The sequence below is a fragment of the Sorghum bicolor genome, chromosome 7 (genome assembly GCF_000003195.3).
Source record: "Sorghum bicolor cultivar BTx623 chromosome 7, Sorghum_bicolor_NCBIv3, whole genome shotgun sequence".
Taxonomy (NCBI): Eukaryota; Viridiplantae; Streptophyta; class Magnoliopsida; order Poales; family Poaceae; genus Sorghum; species Sorghum bicolor.
This window is the reverse complement of record NC_012876.2, coordinates 10,104,963-10,124,454: the sequence shown is the minus strand read 5'-3', so window position 1 is coordinate 10,124,454 and position 19,492 is coordinate 10,104,963. Positions and strand designations below refer to the sequence as shown.

The 19,492-nt window shown below is 39.4% G+C and overlaps 1 long non-coding RNA gene and 1 pseudogene across 1 annotated transcript; both read left to right on the top strand.

The window, feature by feature from the left end:
- On the top strand, positions 10,938-12,035 carry LOC8086079 (annotated as a pseudogene).
- LOC110437157 lies at positions 17,551-19,431 on the top strand. Its single transcript, XR_002455299.1, has 3 exons — positions 17,551-18,154; positions 18,647-18,720; positions 19,093-19,431. It is a non-coding gene; the product is annotated as an uncharacterized LOC110437157 (long non-coding RNA).

The window sequence follows — 19,492 nt, the reverse complement described above, 5'->3', positions numbered from 1 at the left end:
AAGTACAATCTTGCAACTACTTAATCCCATCAACCCCCATCCACATCCCCTCCCCTACCTCACCAATTCTTTTTGCATAGCACCTCTCTTCTAGATCCATGGCTTTCTCGGCAACAACGATTTCAAGGGAGATGGAGGTGCAGATGGGGAAGGTCCCACCATGTTTGAATCCCTTCCAGATGGTAAACCCCCCTTTGCCCTCTCGATATGTCTCTAACTGGTCATCCAAGCCTACACTAGTTTTCCAATCTAGCATGAGCAATGGTCATGGAGCTTTAGATTTATGTGAGGGAAGACAAAGGGGCAGGAAGGTCGTTGATGTGGAGTACTTGTTTAGTAAGATTCTGACTGCAAGTGATGTTGGCAAGCTGAATCGTCTATTGATCCCAAGGCAATGCGCAGAGGAGTGCTTTCCCAAGATTTCCAAGACCAAGAGTGCTGAAGATGATGAAGATTTTCTCAATTTTGAGGACATGTCCACAGGGTTAATCTGGTGCTTTCGCTTTTGCCTCTGGAACAATAGCAAGACCTATGTCCTGACTAAGGGCTGGCACTTCTTTATCAAGGAGAAGAATCTCAAGAAAGGTGATGTTTTATCCTTCTACCGTGGTGTCGGTAAGACTAGAAGCACAGACCACATGTTTATTCATATCAAGCCCCATACTGGTACCATGTCTTTACCACATCATGTGCCATGTCCAATCTTCTCTCCATCTAGATTGATGATTGATGATTGGGACCATGAGAACCTTGGATTTAGTACATGCCATGGGATTGTTCCAGCATCGATGCCTTTGTCCATTGGATTTGGGGAGCTGATGCCTCCAACTAATCTGATGCCACAGCAAACAACATTTCTTGAATCGACATCACTTGAAATTGTAAGGGTAGAAAAGCGTTTGCGGCTGTTTGGGGTTGACATTCATCCCTTCCCTTGACTGTGGTGATGAGTCTTGCAGTGGATTATGCGCCAAGAATGCTACTTCAATTGTCCTAAACATGTTGGACGAATAAATCGCTCTATAGTTCTAGGTGGTGCTACTATGTTGTTTCTACTGCATTAAGTGCTATATTGTAAACCAAAGTTGTTGGTTACTTTATCTTACTATTTCTGGGATTTTAATCTATCATAAACTTTGTATGTTTTGTTGCCTTTTCTATCTACCTGTGTGTTGTCTATTTATCAATATCGATCTAATGAGTAAAGCTTCAAATACACAAAGCCAATAAAACTATTGCTATTGCAATATGTTAGCTAAACTATAAATAGTAAAATGAGCCTTGTGATGGTGAAGGAGATATTTAGATAGTTTACTTTCACTTTAGAATATCTTCATCTATTTATATAGATGTGTGGTAACAAAATAAGTGTTCAATTTCTTGTTGTGTAAAATACCATATATGTTTCATATATGATAAATTTTGGACATTGTTATGTATTTTCATGATTTTATCTTTTTTGCCAAGGGGAGCACAAATAATATTTTTAATGGAATCATAGAGATAGTTTTCTATATGTGCAACATACTTGTTGATAGATATGTTTATGATTTGGTCACAATCGGATTTGAGTTGAATTAGGGGTTAAGATAGATTTTGTGTTGCACTCTATATCCTAGGGACATAAATATGAGCCCAACCCTATTTTTAATGGAAAATCCAAATTCTGTTGTAACCAAGAGATGACTCAGTGACAGGTTTGGGTGGTGACAAGGCTACAGGAGCACTCAGATACTAGTGTAATTGTTGTTTATGTGGGCAAGCTCGCATAGTCAAGCCTCATGGATGCAGGCAAATAAGTGAACCTGTTTTAAAAGCATTGTGCCTCCATATTGTTTTTGTTTGTGTATTTTCTTCCATGATGTACTCTAAGTGGTATCAAAATCCACTGTCTCATTTTTTTCTCAATCCATGTGCCACTTTTGATTTCTGATATAGGTGCACCCATAGCTGAAACACATACCATTTTTTTTTACTTTTTTACTTTTTTCTAAAAAGTATTCATATTTATATCCTTGGATGTTTCATTTGCATTTTGAACCCTAGGGCCGACATCATGGTCTACGGCGTTGAGGTAACATGTCTCAACACCATAGACCATGGCGCTGAACCTCGATATCCAAATGGCATAGTGGGACGATGTGGCATTAACATGGCTGAGCTTGGTGTCGTGGACTATGGCATTGAGGTCGGTGCTATAGTCCTCTGCTAGCGCCATATCTCGAGCCTTGACCTTATCTTCTACTTCGAAGACTCCTACGCTAGTTGCTAGTTGCACTAGTTGTCATAGTCGTGAACACAGTCTCCATTTAAACTCTCATGAGCAAAGACATTGGACTCTAGGAGGAATTTTTATATTCCAAATAGAAGAAACTAAGGTAGGCTAGATACCCCTAAAGTTAATAACTTTCTATAAAGATTGAATAGAGTAAACTCCTTTTGAGTTAAATTTCCAGATTAAAGCATCCACATAATAAAAAGCTTGTCATCTATTGTTCTCCCTAAATGTGCATTTCAAATTCTCCCCATCCCAAATTTCAGCTATTGTTTTGTTCTTTTCATTAAGTAATCTGTACAATTTCCAATATTGAATGGCAAGGCTTCCCAAAAACACAAGTTCCTACCATTCCCAATTTGCTAAAAGTAACCCATCTTTGCTGCTTGTATGGACCACATGAAACCTTTAAAAAATTCAAAGGATCCTAAGGCCTTAGATTGGAAAATATTAGGCTTACAAGTCTTATATTTGTAATCTATATGCTGTTTCCACAACTTATCCCTATCCTGCTCACAACTTTTGACACAAGAAGCAAGCAAACAAATATTTAGATCTCTAATGCTAGGAATCCCTAAACCACCATATTCCTTACACAATAGATACTAAGCCCAACTTGCTAAGTGATATTTGTGGGCTCCATCTAAGTCATTCCGGAGACAATTTCCCATCTGAGTGTTCAACAATCTTATGACACATTTAGGTAATTTCAGAAAAGACAACTAGACTGGAATAGTAGAGAGACAAGTCTTAAACAGCAAGGCTCTTGCTGCTAGAGAGAGCAAATTACCACTCCACCCTGCCATTCTCTTCAGAAGCTTATATACTAAAGGTTGCAAATCTTGTCTAGATAGCTTATTAAAGTGAAGTGGGCAACCTAAATACTTTATAGGAAAGGAACCTATAGGGCAATTCAGAATCTGAGAGGCTACATTAATTTTAGTATCATCTAAATTCATAGGGATCATCTCACTTTTGTTAAAATTGACTCTCATACGAGAGATTTGCTCAAACCACATCAACACGGACTTTAGATTAGCAAGATGAACACTATTAGCACTAGAGAAAATGACTGTATCATCAACCTATTGGAAAGATAGAATTCCCTCCTCCTTAAAATCGTTCAACACACCTCTAATAAAACCAGATCTAGTAGATTTGCTCAACATATTGGTGAACACATCTCCTACTAGATTAAAAAAAGGAGTGGAGACAATGGATCTCCTTGTCTTAAGCCTTTACCTAGCTTAAAATAAGAACTATACTCCCCATTAGCTAGAATACCAATAGAACCTCTTATGACCAAATGTTTAATCACCTTTGAGCAACCTTACCTAGTCTATTAGTAAGCAGCCTTGAGAAAATTTTGAAACTACAATTGATGGGGCTAATAGGCCTAAACTATTTCATGTTACTTGCTTCATTAACTTTAGGAATCAAGGTGACTAAAGCAAAGTTTAGCCTCTTAAGATCTAAAGAACCTTGCTGAAAAATCTCTAAACATATTAACAGTATTGCATTTAACCTAGTCCTAGAACTTTTGGTAGAATAAGAAAGGAAGACAATTTGGTCCAGGAGCCCCTTTAGGGTAGCAACCAAAGTGTCTTTAATATTAGCCTAAGTAAAAGGAGCTATCCCAATTAGATCATGGAAAATTAAATCAGAGCTCTTTGATAAGTAGCACCTGCATTCTTCAGCCCAAATGTCATCACAACCCATTCAAAAAGACCAACAAATTTAGGACATATGAAATTTGTCTTCGACATATCTTCTTCGGCCATGAAAATCAAATTATAACTGGCATTACCATCAAGAAAGCTAATAACCTGGTGTCCTGAAGCATCATTGCTAAGCATATCGGCTATAGGCATAGGATATTCATCTTTCGAAGTAGCTCTATTCAGATCTCTAAAATCAATGCAAACTCTATCTTCCTAGAATCTTTCTTCTCAATAGGCACAATATTAGAGACCCACTCCGCATATCTACATGGTTCAATAAACCCCGCTTGCAAGAGCTAATTAATCTCTTCCTTAACCCGATCGTAAATTGTGGAATTAAATCAGCGGGGGTGTTGCTTATAAGGCCTGAATCCATCTTTGATAGGGAACCGATGTTCAACAAGCTCTCGGCTCAATCTAGGCATCTATGTTGCATCCAAAACAATGGACAATTTTGTATGTCAACAGTGAGTTTAGTAGTTTAGGATCCGATAAACCATAACTTTATATAAAATATAGTCTAGGCATTTATGTCTTCAAATAGATTTACTATAAAACATATTTCATAACGATCTAATAATATTTATTTTATTTCAAAAAATATTTATTTGATAACAAATTTGGAAGACTTGACTGATTTATTATTATTGTCAAAGAAGCAATGAAACAAATAACATAAATATATACATCCTTCGTACTCACAAAGGCGAAGTCGTTTTTGGACAAAGTTTGAGTTAAATATTGGAAATATGAATCGTGAATAATTTTTAAGTTATTGAGTTTGGAAACGTGAAAATCATATGAATAGATTTGTCTTGAAAAATACTTTCATAAAAATATATATATACAACTTTTTGATAAATATTTTTTATAAAAATAAGGAGTCAAATTTAGGATTTCGAGACCGTGTCTCTCACACCATATTATAAGAACAAAATAGGATGCATAAAAGACTCATACGTGCCCCAGAAACAGTCGCACATATAAGTAGACAAATCTCAAATATACCATTGCAGTGTTTATAACATAGCGGAACATAATAAATCACATAATCTTATACAAGAATGATAGTATGAAATAAACAACGCTCTCGACGGAAGCACCACATAGGGACAACATTGACTGGTTGACTCTAAGCCTAATACTCATAACGGTAGTCCTCATTCCAACCATCATCATTAGCATAACCTGGGGTGTTGGGAAATTGCAAGAGTGAGCACATATCGTACTCAACAAGTATAACCAGGGGTTTATAAGGCTCAAATAGCTGACACTGGTTTGACTACATTTAGCTTTTAACAGTGGATAGCATGTTCATAATTAAATAGCAAATGTCAAGGTAACATAAATAATCTGATAATCACATGATCAAGTGTAAGCATAATTAACTCTTAGCATAAACGATAATCTAATAAACATAACAACTTAACAAGCTCATCATCGTTGATGTAAGAACCCCCAAGGCCGCTCTTAACCGTGAGCACGGCTAGTATACTATTTTTAACACTCTGCAGAGGTTGTACATCTTTACCTCTGAGTCATGATTTACTCTTTTGCCCGAGGTGATCAGCCTCTTAACCCACTACCAAGGAAGGTTGGCAGGGATCACTATGAAGCCTTTTAAAAGTTCGTCTAACATGTTAGGGCCGCAAGGTTTCCATCGCGAGCAGATATAGATACCCCTTTCCAAATGGCACAATGACGCGCAGCCTATACACATAGGGACAGGGGCTCGCACTATACCCGTGTCGGTTTAGCCCCTCTAGTGCCCTTTCGGGTACATAGGGATAGGGGCTCGCACTATACCCGTATCGGTTCAGCCCCTCTAGTGCCCTTTCGGGTAACCTCTAACAATCTAGAAAAGGTCTTCATACTGAGCTAAAGCGAGAGCCATTATAGCCCTCATGGTTGCACTGTTGTCCCGGTGATCACTTACAGACAAGATCTCATATAGTTATTTGTCATCTTTTAACGTTCATTGCATAGTTATTAATCATCTTACAAGATCATGGATTATATCAAGCACTAGCACATCTACACCAAATGCATATCAAGTAGGTAGCAAGGAATCTAGATAACAATCATCTATGATTTTGCTAAGGTCGATAAGGTGAAAGCATGCATATGATATATATGTGTTTATAAGTGAATAGGTAACAAGGATGATCCCAAGTTATACTTGCCTTGATCAAAGCTCTCCTGAGCCTGCTGCTGGTCACCAAAAACTTGACCTTGCTCACCAACGTATGGCTCACCGTCTAAACCCGATCATCAATCAACAACACGCATTCCAATGTAGACAATCGTACACGGAGCAAACAAGCTATAATTAGAACAATACACCAAACAGTGGAAAAATAAAGATAAAAGTTTATAAAAATATTCTACGCAGCGCTACGTTCACACAAACGTAAAGTTCACGAAAATCGGAATTAAAATGTAGAAGTTATGAATTTTCCAAGATTTTCTATAGATAAATAATTAATTAAATGCTACTATGAAATTAAAAAGTTTCAAAACAGTAAACTAATACTTCTAACATGTAGAGCTTGTAAATATGAATCTAACGAAATTTGAATGGATCAAATCAGAGTCAAAATGAGTATTTTATAAGCAAAACAATTTTGATGGCAAAACTGTAATTACTGGAAAGCGTATTTTAACTTAAACCGACAGGAATACGTTTTCCAAACTAAAAGGCGTAAAGCTGAAAATACGCCATGGACCGTGGGTTGATTCCTGGAAAAGTCCAGGGACTCTTTAGCATATCTCGCAACGAAGGGGTAAGTTATTTTCTGGGTCGTAGATCTTGATCTTGATGGTCACGAATCGCTCCAGGGGAGGCAACGGCGGGTCCGGCCGCCGGGAGAGAACTCTGGCGCGGCGGCGCCATTGTCGGCCAACGAAAGGTCGCCGGAGACCGCCGATTCCATGATTCCGAGTGCCAAACAACGAAAGAAAAGCGCCAGGAGAAAGAGGAGCTCACCGCGGTCTCGACTAGGGTCTTTGCTCGGGCCAAGAGGAAGCGAAGAACTCGCGGTGCGGTTGGGGAAAACGTGCGGCTTGATGAGATCTAAAAGCGTGAGGCTAGGGCTCCTGGGGTTCGATTTCAGTGGCTAAGAAGGGAAAAACAACACGTGGGGCATCTCTAGGGGCTTTATAGGTTCTCGGTTCGCGAAAAGGGCAAGAAATCGTGGCGTCCCTGGGATCGGTTCGGGTGGGATTGCTCGAACACGGCGAGAGGAGGAAGACGCTGCATGGTGGGGTCAGCTCGTCGGCGAGAGAAAGGTGGGGTCTGCTGGTCAGAGAGAGAAGTGGGGAAGGGAGGCGCGCGCTGCTGGGCCGAGAAGAAAGAAGTGGGCCGGGGTGCGGGGGGGGGGGAGAACAAGAGAAGGGGGAGAGGGGAGCTGGGCCGGGAAGGCCAGGGGGAAAGCTGGGCTGGCAGGGGATTTTCTCCTTTGTTTTTTTCTATTTTTCTTTTCTGTTTTCCAAAGCCTCTTTAAATAGAATTTTGGGAGCAACCAAATTCCAACCAAAAGGAATTAGCACAAAAATAAAATATACCTCAGCATGAATGCACAATCAAGTTTACTAAACTTATAATGAATTTTAATTTTAACAAAATTATTTATTCACTAAATTAAATGCTCACAAAAATAATTAAATAAATCAAATAAATTCCTATTAATTGAAAACAATTTTTTTGGGTGTTACAAATTTTACCCCCCTTAAAAGAATCTCGTCCTCGAGATTGAGCAGTACATAAACAAACATCTGTGGATATGACTCTCTCAAGTCATCCTCTCTTTCCCGAGTTGCTTCTGCCTCTGAAAACCGATTCCATTGCACTAGCAAATTCAATGTCTCTAATCATGACAACTTATCTGAAAATTCATCCGGAAACTTATTCACTACACGATCATGAAGATCCACATCTTCATCTAGCTTATTCACTGAAGCTATGGGGGGAGCCTGTACTGCTACATCAACACTGATTCTCTCTCCCTTCGGTGTTGTCACAAGTACTACTTTCTCTTTGCACTTAATCTCCGTAGTATACTTCTTCATCCAATCCAAACCCAAGATCACATCAATGCCTGAAGTTCTCATAACCATAGGACTGACCGGGAAATCTACCCCCTTAAAGAAAGACTTGCTGAGGGGCAACAATACGAAACCGGTATAGTACCCCCGGTGAGTTTACTAGCATATGGGTTTTCATGGAAACTAGTGAAATGCTATGAACTCTAACAAATGCTTGTGATATGAAAGTATGCGAAGCTCCAGAATCAAATAAAACTGTAGCGGGGATAGATTCGATACTGAACGTACCCATCATAATTTCTGGTCCCTCCCGTACTGTCTCTGCAGCCACATGGTTCACCTTTGCTCCATGAGAATTAGACTTTTGATTGTTGTTCTGCTGATTGAACCTCTCCGGGCAATCATATGACATATGACCTTCTTTTCCACAGCGAAAACACCTAGTAGGGGTATTGGGAGCACTTCTCTTCATAGAGGTGGCATTTGAATTTCCCGAGCTGGGAGTCTGCTGTCCACTCTGTTGTTGATTAGGATTACGCTGAGATTGTTGGTTGCGGTCCCATTGACCAACCGGTCCCTGGGACCTCTGTTGATCACCTTGCTGAGAATTGAAACGTTGACGGTTGTTGCCTCTAGAACCTTGTGCTAGCATCCTCCTCTTCTTGTCCTGACCTTTGCGCATATTATCCAATACAATAGCACGATTCACCAGAGCCTGGAAGGTAGGGTAGGTATTTCTAGCCAACTGCAACCTAAGTTCATAGTAAAGACCTTTCATGAAGAGACGCTGCTTATCAACATCTTCTCTGACTTCATTTGGGGCATAGCGGGCCAACTCCTCAAATGTATCATGATACTCAGCCACAGACATAGAACCCATCCTGAGAGATCTGAATTCCTCCTGTTTGAGCTCCATCATTCCCTCAATGATGTGTCGTGCTCGGAAATCTCTGTAAAATTCTAACCAAGTGACAGGAGGAGCATTGTTGGGACGAGCAGCTTGATATGACTCCCACCAGGTCTGAGCTGCTCCCTGAAGTTGTCCAGAAGCATACAACACCTTTTCCATATCATTGCACTGTGCTATGTTCAGTTGCCTCTCCACAACACGTAGCCAATCATCTGCCTCCATAGGATCAGCTGAGTGTGTAAACACCGGAGGTCTTCCCTTCATAAATTTGCCACACTTATCTCTCGCATGAACAGGTGGTGGCGGTGGAGGAGGTTGTTGTTGTAAATGCTGCATGAAAACGTGCATCATCTCATTCTGAGTTTGCATAAGCTCTTCTACAGTAATTGGATCATTTGCACCCATGCCACGGCCTTTGCCTCTGCCTCTTTCTCTTCCTCTTCCTCTAGCTGCCATCTGCATTCCAAGTTATAGAAACATATCTCAGTAATATCCATCATGATAAATACGAGGGATGGTTGAATCTGAATTTTTTTGGGCGACATCCAACATTAGCAGATCAGAAGATCAGTCATATCTCGAGTTTCAAAATTCAAAAGGATACATGCTATACACTGTTGAAAAGATAAAGGAATTATATACAACTTTCATTTGGACCATATTAACAGATTCTGTCGTTGAACTAGTCAAAACTGGGCATAACTAAAACTGTTCCAGAATTCCAGACTGCGCAGAAACCTCAACTTTGAACAGCCCTAACTCACAGCTCATAACAGATATGAATGTCATTTTTGAGGCATTGGAAAGATATGTAAGTCTACTTGTTCCCAGAAAAATTTGATGAACAATGCACGAACAAAATTTGAGGTGTACCAGATTTATTGCAGACTGCTTAAAAAAACAGCAAAGGACAGAAACAGAATTTTAACCCTACCCAACTATTTAGTTCATTAATCCTTATGCCTTAAGCCTATAACTAAATGAAATTATGGAGAAAACACATAAGATCATTACACTCATTACAAAGATCCAAATCAAGCATAAGCATAATAACAAACCACACCAAACATCAAAGGTTCACACTTCAAGCATTGACTCAACTTGCGGTACTATCGTCCTCTTCCTATTAAGGGTGGAGATCCTAAAACACCTATTTTAACAATGCCAGAAGGTGGTAAGAAAAAGTTCTAAGAGCATATCAAGCAAGGAGTGGGGATGAGAACAAGTCTTTAAAATAAGCAACAAGGATGAGAAAAAGTTCTAAGAGCCGGCATCTCTCCCGTCACTCTGTGAGTTTCTCTTCTCTTCTCCATGTATTCCATCCATGATTTCGATTTGGAGAGATGCAGTACAATACTATTGTATAAAATTGAGACCGTGAATATGGCGGCAGCGAGGCTTTAGGTGCGATTGCATCCAGGATTTGGTGAACGACCTGTTCAGCAGCTAGCAGTAAACAAATGTTCGCTTGTAGTGGATAGATCTATTGTGGTAAATAAAGGGCAAAGGGTAGACAATACATGCATGTGATGCGAAAATGGATAATATCACATCATCGGAGAAGACAAATAAACTGTTAGTAACATAAATTACGGGGGCGTTTAGGAATGTAAACTACAACAGGTTGAGGATCTCGTATGTCATTGTATATGATCTGATACTTGCCCCAATATGGTTCCACTGTCAATCCAATCTCGCACAGTTTCTAGTTCCATCATACACTTACGCTGAAATCATAGTTGTTACTTATGGCTACTTAAATAAGACTGTTTTCTGAAAAGTACATTACAATACTATTGTATAAAATTATGCTTGTGATATGCTGCAACATCAATTCTAGATTTTGCTTTAGTTGTACTGCTAGCTGTATAAATTGTACAGTTGTTTTAGTTCTATGCTTTTTTTCTATACAACTGTTTCCATGTACAATAGAAATAGCTTGCTAGATCTGTGCTGACTGCACTTATAATCTTGTGATATAGGTATTATGGAGAGGGTTTCATCAGCAACAGCAGTAGAAGTTGAGGATAGTCTTGATGCGATCTCTACTGATCAGTCAGGCCGGTCAGGAAAAAAGAGGGCTAAAGTTTGGGTTTATGTTGACTCAGAAATTGTTTATGGAATTGAGAAGACTGTGTGCAAGTATTGCAAGCTCCAGTTGTCTTCTGTGTCAGGGAAAGGGACAACTCATTTGAATAGGCATATTGGATATTATTGTCATCATATCACTCATGAGGACAGGGACAAATTCTTAGCAACTTTGAAGAACAACTCTAATAGAAATAATTCCGTATTTGATCCTGTTGTATTCAGAGGTCTGGTTGCAAAGTACTTCCTTAGTGCTGAAGTTGCATTTCGAAAAGCAGATGATCCTACTTGGAAAGAGAAGATAAATTATTGTCAGCCTTCATTTAATGAGGTGGGTCGACAAACTGTTCGTGCAGACTGTCTGATGTTGTATGAAGAAGAGAAATTATAGCTACATCAAAAGATCACAAAGTTGAAGTCTCATGTCAGTTTAACTGCTGATTGTGGTTGTCAAACCAAAATTTGGGATATATTGAGGTTACAGCTCATTACATTGATGAAGAGTTTGAGCTCCATAAGAAGATTATTGCATTCAAGCGGATCTCTTTCCCCATAACTCATTTGTTGTGCAAGATGGCATCACGGCTTGCTTGATTGAGTGGATTTAGATGATTGTGTGTTCATAGTGACTTTGGATAATGCAAGCATGAACAACAGAGTGATTAGAGATTTGTGTGCTGCTCTAGGTGCTCAGATGTTCTTTAAGGGTGAACATATACATGTCAGATGTGCTGCTCATGTGCTCAATATAATGGTCCAAGCAGGATTGCAAGTCATACCAAGTGCAATTGGAAGGGTAAGAGACATTATCAAGGTTGTCACATCTACACCTTCTCGTCTACAAACATTCAACTCAATCGTTCAGGCATTAGGTCTTAAAGGCAAGTCAAGGTTGGTTCCAGATGTTCCCCATTGCTGGAATGCTACGTATGACATGTTGAATGAAGCTTTGAAATATAAAGCAGCTCTCAATAGATTCGTAGAAGAGCAATATTAGGATGATCCTAGTGAACAAGACTGGCGGAAAGCTGAATCGCTTCATGAATTTCTAGAACAGTTTAGTGAGGCTACAAAAGCATTTTCTGCGGATAGACATCCAACAACCCACCTCTTTCTGAAGATGTTTATGGCAGTTCGAGATGTATTGCTTGATGAGACTTGGAATACTAATGAACTGCTCAATCAGTTGGCTAAAGCTATGTATACCAAGTTTCAGAAATATTGGGCTACGCCTAGTATGGTACTTCCCATAGCTGCTGTCCTGGACCCATCAATGAAAGCTGTTTGTTAGGTTCTTTTACTTGACCATTGAGAATACAGAAGCAGAAGCGAAGATGAGAGAGCTTAGACAATACTTGAAGAAATATTATCTAGAGTACGTGAGGATTGTGAGGAACAACATTGGTCAACCAACGACCGGACATCATATGTTTGAATAAGATGAAGAAGTAGATGACTCACAGGTTAGTGCCCTTGCTGTTGGTTCACTAAGACTAAGAATGTTGTTTCACTGCATATTCTGAAACTGGTTTGCAGCTGTACAGTGTATTTCACTGTATATTCTTTGAATCACCATGCTTCACTGCATATTTTTTTGGTATTGAATATGTTTTTAGTAGTTTTGCCTGCATATTTAGAGTCTATATAACACTATTTGAACATGTTTCTGTCTTCGCAGCTGGGTCAGATTTTTTTCTTGCACTTGCAGTCTGCTCTGCCACTGTAGAGAATTTCCTGCATGAAAGCAATTGCTCCTTGTTAAATGGCCTAATTTATATGCTTTAGTTTTTTTTAGAACTTGTACTCATGAGTAAACGGATCAAAATGATGACGACATATGTGTACTCATTCTAATTCATGTACTTGTTTAATTCAAGTTTTGTAATACGTGATGAATATCTGTGTATTTGAGATGGTGCTGCAGTGCCTCAGACAGGAAAAGAGACTTGATGGTCAGCGCTTGAGAGACCGGCCTGTGGGTTTAAAAAGGATTGCATGTGGATTAGGATTGTGCAGCCTGATGGATCGGATTGGATGGAGTATTTAAAGAAGAAGGATTGGGGTGGGATTAGCTTGTGTGCTAAAGCGCATAGGGCTGGAGTGGGGTTGGGGCTGGATCACAGCCCAGTATCAGGCTCCAACCGAGCTAGACCAATGCGAAGGCCGTAGATGTAGTGTGGAGGACCTCCAGCTCGCCGACCCACCCACCCGAGCTGAATGACGCAAGTGATCCAGTCCCTAGATGACGACACGGCAGAGCTAAAATCTGTGACGCTCACTAGTACACATGGGCACACTATACAGACGGTTGGTAACATATTTCTACAGGTGTTTTCCAGTACCGCCTGCGCTGGGGCCAATTGAAATCGTTCATTTCCACAGGCGGCTGCTTGAGAGCCGACAGTAGAAACCGTTTACACAGGCGGCTCTCTTTGGGAACCGCATGTGTAAATGTACATTTACACAGGCGGTTTCCTAAGAGAGCCGCCTGTGGAAACCTATTAAAATATATATTATTTATTTATTTATTTAATATTTTATTGTTATTATTTAAATATATTGATATTGGTTGGTCTTCAAACATAGCAACATGCAATTTAAATACTTCATCTCATACATACATTTGTATACATCAAAGTTTGGTGCTCAAAGACATAAAGTTAATTACAAGAGTATATCCATCATCACACATCATATATATACATCAAAGTTTGTTTCTGTCCTCTAATAACCCTCTTTAGTAAGTTTGAGCTTACTAATCAGCACTCGGAACTGTGGCCTGGATAATTGGCTTTCATCATCATGATATTTGCCTTCATGTAGAATGACATGCTTCAAGATGAACGACCAGATGTTGTCAACTATGTTGTCTAAAGCACGTTCGTCCATGCGCTCCGCCGTCCCTAGCTTATATACCTGCAAAGAAAGTTTATAAACATTATATATTTTATGACTTCAAACTTTAATAGACTATTACTTATATTACCTTATCAGAGTTCCTTGCATATTGTCCGTTCTCTCTCATGTTCTCGCACACGTAGTAGCCACAGAGGACACATAAGGGTGGTTGCTTCATGCACTGTATAACAGGAGAGTGGTTATTTAATTATAGTTGCAACGGTGGTCCTATGTGTATGATTTGTATTCATAATAGTAAATTTTTATACGTATCGGCCAGTTATGTATAACCTCCAATGGTTGCCCTGGTCTCTTGGACTCGCACTTTCCATGATTTATCTTATAGAACCTGTATGCCCTATGATCTCAAATAGAATCACCATGTTATTGTCAAACTCTCACTATGCTTAAGTATGCATGCATAGCTTGACTTACAGCTCTAGCAGTTTGATGAATGGAGCATAACTTTCTTTCGAGTAATCTGTGGAGTCTAGTACCAACACCCTTCCCTCCTTGGGATAAATGATGAAGCATATCCAGTGGTTCCTGATCGAATGAAATCCATGATGCATTTATGCATTGGAATAGTTTAGATAGATATTTGTAAACTCACACTTACCCAAAGTGGGGTACAGGACCACCACCGCTTTCCTGTCTTGAAACTTTATTAGTGAATGTCCAATGTAGAAGGCGTATTTGGCTTCAAAATCAAGTTTCAACTTTCGGAGTTTCTCATCCCGTTCTGCACCTTTCAAACCCTATACCTCTGTGCTATCATTCCTGATCCGGAATGTGTGCCGATTTTCGGCTATATCTATTGTGCAGAGATAGGCATTCCTTTCTTCGACACAATAATTAAAGTCTGAACCAAAATACAAATCTTGTTGATCATATAACGTTCTGCAAGACAGAAGCATATCATAGATTGAAAATTGATGCAACTACAATGTGTGTAACTATGTAACACTTACAATGCAAATGCCGTTACGATTTGTACATCTAGCATCTCGTGGTTCATCAGTGCCCACATGTCATCAAATGTAAGCATGCATTTGTCAGTACTCTGGCTGAGAAATGCTATTTGTTGTATGTGCATGCTTATGGTGTCGATGCCAGCAGAAGAGGCTCTCATGTACCAGTCATGAAACTTTTTTATACCACTTGGTTTCTTCATAAGTTTAGCCCGACTGAGTAGAGGCTTTACCCACACGTACTTTTTGGGATATGCTTGTAGTCTTCTGCAGTTGGCACCTTGAATTTGACAGGAGTTATGACCTTAGGCGCCGGCACCTCTGACTTTGCTAGCTCAGAAATCTCATGTTCTTGTACTGTGCGTTTAGAACACTACAAGAAACTTGTTAATCCGTGACGATTTCTCAATGACAGATTTACAAACCGTCACTAACAACCACTACCAGATGTAATTCGTGACGATATTCATTTTTTCGTCAAGGATGAGCCCACTGGATATTCCCAACCCACTAATTCGTGACGATTTTATCAGGATCGTCACAGTGTATGAATTTTGAATTTTTCATACTCTTTAGCCCAAAACAATAGGCCCGCTACCAATATTTTGTGCAAAGAAAAATAGAAAATGTGATTGCCAAAAGTATCAAACCCAAAAGACAATCTATTAAATTATTTTTTTCTTTATCTGAAAAAACATGTATATTTTTTACATGGCAAAACTAAAAAGGGTCTCATATAGTGAGAATGGGAACAAAAAAAATTGCTATGTAGGATTTGAACACAAAACCTACAAGAAAGTAGAAACATGTCTTACCAATTGAGCTACTAACATGTCTAAATGTGCACTCAAGTATTTTTATGTAGTAGCAGCATTTTATTTCACAGTAGGCACCAACCCAGCATCATAGTAGGCCTTTTTGTTTTATAATGCCCACCCACGTTGTGGCCTTGGCGCAGCTTTTGGTAAATAGCAAAAATAGGGGTAAAAAGGTGCAGACCATGGGAATTGAACCCAGAATGTGCAACTTCAAAAACTGCCGACCTTACCATTGCACCAACTTCTCTGTTGTGCTTGAATTTGATTCTATTAGCTTTTGGACCCTGTCTAGCATCTGGTAAATATGTTAAAAACAAAACGTCTTACCATTGCGCTAGCTTATCCAATGTAGCAAAATATGATTCTGTTATTCTTTTGTAGTGTAGGGTAACTTTTGAATACAAAGGTGTTAGAACTTTTTAAGATCTACATTTGATACATACCTCATTTTTGTATTTGAAAAGGTGTTAGTAGACACTAGTCGCAAAGTCTTCAATCTCATATAGACTTTACGAAACTATATGTGAGACTTGTGGATTTAGAACTACACTTTCCTAAGACTTTGTCAAATGCAAAAATGACCTATGTATCAAATGTAGATCTGGATGAGTGAACCAATCTTGATATTCATGACTTTTCGAGTTGATACCATCTAGGGTTTCGAAAACTGGTTTGAACCTGTCAAAATTTCAAAATTCAAAATTTAAGTGGTCCAAACTTTGTCAAATAAAAAGTTGACCAGTATACAAAATATAGATCTTGATGAGTTTGACATTCTTTGTATTCATTAGTTTTTAGTTGAGACAATCTCTAGTGCAGACAAAGTGTCTTTTTGTTAAAATCCAAGATTTGACTTGGTCAAATGAGACACTAAATGACTTCAAATGAAAGACTTTTGAATACAAAGGTGTTAGAAATCATCAAGATCCGCATTTGATACATAGTTAATTTTACCATTCGAAAACGTTTTAGTAAACTCTTGTCACGTGTTTTAAAAATACAAGATGTGACTTGGTCAAACTTGGTCAAATGAGGTACTAAATGACTTCAAATGAAAAATTTTTGAATACAAGGGTGTTAGAACTTATCAAGATCTACATTTGATACATGGCTTATTTTTGCATTTGACAAATTGTTAGTAAACACTAGTCACTAAGTCTTGAATCTCACATAGACTTTCTGAAACTATATATGAGACTTGTGGATTTAGAACTACACTTTTCTAACACTTTGTCAAATGCAAAAATAACCTATGTATCAAATGTAGATCTTGATGAATGGACCAATCTTGGTATTCATGACTTTTCAAATTAAGATCATCTAGGGTTTCAAAAACTCGTCTAGAGGTGTCAAATTTTCAATATTCAAAATTTGAATGGTTCAAACTTTGTCGGATGAAAAAATGACTAAAATAAAATTTGTAGAACTTGATGAGTTGTACAACTTTGTTGGTGATGAATTTTTTAGTTGTAATCATTTGCTATTTCAAAATCTTGTTTGAAGTTATCATATTTTGAAATTCTATTTTTTTAATTATTTAAACAAAGACGGATAGAGAGATAACCAAAATAAAAGTTGTAGATTTTGATGATTTCTGCAACTTTGTTGTTTACTACCTTTTCGTTTGAAATCATTTACTAGTCTAAAATTATATATTTTTTGAATATCAAAATATATTTATATCTTTTTTATAATTGTTCAGCCCTCTACTATGTGCCCCAACATCATCGGTCTTGTTTGGCCCATGATCTTCTGGCCGTTGGATCGGAACATGGACGACTGATATGCAGTCGGTGTCCGATAAAATCCCCGAACCCTAGCTCGTGCCCTCTTCCTCCTGTGCGGCTGCGGCTGCGCCTCTCCCTCTCCTCGGTCCTCCACTCGCCAGTTCCTCTCCAATCCGTCCTTTGCTAGCTACGTTCCCGGCAGCACACGGCGCCGCCCTGCAGATGCGCGTGTGCGTGTGTGCGTGTGCGGACACGCGCGGCTCCATCGATCCCGGCAGCACGCGGCGCCGCCCTGCAGATGCGCGTGTGCGTGTGCGTGTGCGGACACGCGCGGCTCCATCGATCCCGGCAGCACGCGGCGCCCCCCTGCAGATGCGCTGGCTGCGTGGAGGCCGAGCCGCTCGACAGTGGCGACCAACCCTTAGAGACGCGAGGTAGCGCAAGGTGCCCCATCCTCTTCGTTACGTACACTGACCATCGCTGCAGATCTGAGTAGTGAGCGGTGGAGGGCGACAACCTCGCGCATGGAGTTTCGGCCATGACGACAGCGCTCGCGGTGACGGACGAGGTGCCCCTGCCGACAGGCGGTAGGGGATAGTTTGGCTGCTGCCGAGGTCTCGTGGGAGCAGGTGGCTGTCATCACTCAGTACACGGCGCTCGGTCAGCTAGCTACGGCTTGCTCTGCGCTCGGGGAGATTAAGAGTGAGTTCATCTATGTGGATGCAGGAACTCATTGATTTGTGTTCCTTTTGCTTGCTTGCATGCTTCAAATAGCGAACGTATTGCTGAGCAGAAATAGAGCAGCACATGTTCTTCGAATTAATAATAACTAGTAGACTAGATGTAGAGTTAATGAAGCATTTTCTCTGAATATTGATATGCTTGTTACTGCTTATAGTAGTAGCACAAACAGATATAAAAGGAAAATTGCCACTGGAAATAGTTCTAGCATGTGTCCTAATATTCTAGCCATACCAACTAATTCTGCATGGTATGTGATGCACTTCTGAAGTGTTTCTTAGTGGGTTAAGTGGGAAATTTTATTCTTATTATTTGATCTGTGTGACCTCTTGAGAAATGAATTTGCTTAGCTGATCTAAATAAAGCAGCGACGCATGGAGCCACAGCACCTTAGCAATTGTTTTATTTGTCTAATGTAGGATTAAACATACCTCACTTTTTGTCCTTTTTTAGCTCTTTCAGATATATAATTCCTTGGCTAATGTGCATAGGGAAGTACCAACAACAACCACATTCTTGCAGCCTTGGTAATTCGTGCTTCTGTATGTTCAGCACTATATTCCCTGTCAGCTTTGTTAGACCTTATGCCAATTATTATTCATTGCGGTTAATTTTAAAAATTTACACTCATGTGAGCAGTCAACATTATCTCTGTAAATATATTATATTTTGTCTCTGGATTAGGATTCGGACAGTCATAGTATCTGAGAACATTACCTCTGTAAAAATTTAAGCTTCCATTGTATAAGCTTTTTTTTTAGCCTTGCCAATCGATATGAGCTCTCACTATTGAATATAATTTTTTTTCATATATAAAGTTGCTGCCATTTTATGAACTTTTATTTAGCCTTACCGACCGATGTGATTCCTGACCTTAACTATTTGGTGTTCCAATGTAGGCTGCGATTCTGGGCGAATGAAGAAAGGAGAGGGGTTCAGTCAAGAGATAGTATTTTGGTCGTTTCTCGTGGCTCCTCTTTCTTGCTTGTGCAGTATTTGCACATTCTTACCACTGCCACCAGATTGCTTGTGCATGAACTTGTCTGGTGCAGGAAGTTTGTGCTAGCTGTTGGACTTGTTATTTTGCTAGATCATTTTTATTCATGTTTTGTTGTGATTTTGTATAGAGACATGGGCTGCAACATGTAGTTTCATGCAAGAACAGTGGAATTGATGAACTTGGTGTTTTATATGATTTTGGTAAAGCAAAAACACCGAAAAGACTTTATACTGTGCAACTAGTTGAATCTGATTGATGTGAATTTGTGATGGATGTAATAATATTGATAGTTGATGCAA